The 1,234-nt window shown below is 46.2% G+C and overlaps 1 non-coding gene across 1 annotated transcript; it reads left to right on the top strand.

Moving 5' to 3' along the window:
• The first annotated feature begins 786 nt into the window (after positions 1-786).
• LOC145019016 (small nucleolar RNA R71) lies at positions 787-893 on the top strand. Its single transcript, XR_013667335.1, has one exon. It is a non-coding gene; the product is annotated as a small nucleolar RNA R71 (small nucleolar RNA).
• Positions 894-1,234: the final 341 nt, after the last annotated feature.

The raw sequence follows: 1,234 nt of genomic DNA, 5'->3' as shown, positions 1-1,234 counted from the left end.
GGTTCTTCTTCCAACGCCTCCAGGAACTCAGATATTGTATCTTCTTCAGTATTGATGGCCATTACGTGAGATTGGGCTTGTACTTCGGGACTCTTCGGGGACAATTTTTCATGAACTAAAGTTGCTAGTTGACCAAATTGTACTTCAAGGTTATGGATGGAGGCTTGTTGGTTCTTTATCAATGTTTGTTGTTCCATGATAGCGGAATCCGTGGCCTCGTGTCGCTTTTCCGATGCTTCCATAAATTTCATTAAAATGGTCTCTAGGTCGGGTTTCTTCTCGGCTGGTGGTTGCTCCTTTTGATAGAGGCCTCGACCTGTCTGCCTATACTTCTCTTCTTTTTGCTTCTTATATTCTTCATATGGCAGCCACTCCTTCTTCGGTTTCCTCCAGTCCTCTTCAAACTTATCCCCATTAGAGTAGCACACTTGAGCTTTTCTGTTCCCAAATTCATCCACCTTGCAGTCCTTGGTCAAGTGTGGACCATTGCATCGCTCGCACCCCACTCTTATGGCGTGTATCGACTGGTCCATTTGTGTTATCCTGCGATCCATGTTATTCAGCATGGCCATGACAGCTGCAATTTCTTCAGTTTGGGCTCCTCCACCGCCTTTGCTTCCATCCTGCCTCGGGTTATGGTATTCGCGGGAGTGTTTCACGAATTCTTCAATTAGCTCCTTGACCTCCCTTGGATTTTTCCTTGTCAACGGTCCTTGAGAATCAAGGAGTTGTCTTATCATCACATTGACCCCATCATAAAAGATTGACATCTCTTGCTGTACATTTAGGTCATGTTGCGGGCAGTTTCTGAGTAAGCCCTTGTACTGCTCCCATGCTTCGTACAGTGACTCCCCCGGCTGTTGCTCAAAGTTGGCTATTTCCTTCTTGATTTTGGCTATCTTGGATGGCGGGCAAAACTGGTCTAGGAATTGCTCACGCATTTGAGCCCAAGTGGTGATTGTACCCGGTGGGAATGCTTTTAACCACTCCTTAGCAGTTCCTTTGAAAGTAACGGGCAGCATCCTAAGCAAGACTGTGTTCCTGTTGACATTTGGTACATTGAAGTAATCTGCAATGTCATTGACCTCATCTAGATGCTTAAAAGCATCCTCATGGTCTTTCCCGAAAAATGGGATGTCCTTCAGCGCAGTCAATATGTGTCCCTTCAGCTCGAATGTGGCATTGGCAGGTATTGTGGGTTGGACTAATCCGGGACCCACATCTTCTCGGATCC

The sequence above is a fragment of the Lactuca saligna genome, chromosome 9, assembly GCF_052625555.1.
Source record: "Lactuca saligna cultivar CGN05327 chromosome 9, ASM5262555v1, whole genome shotgun sequence".
Lineage (NCBI taxonomy): Eukaryota > Viridiplantae > Streptophyta > Magnoliopsida > Asterales > Asteraceae > Lactuca > Lactuca saligna.
This window is presented reverse-complemented; position numbering and strand designations above follow the sequence as displayed.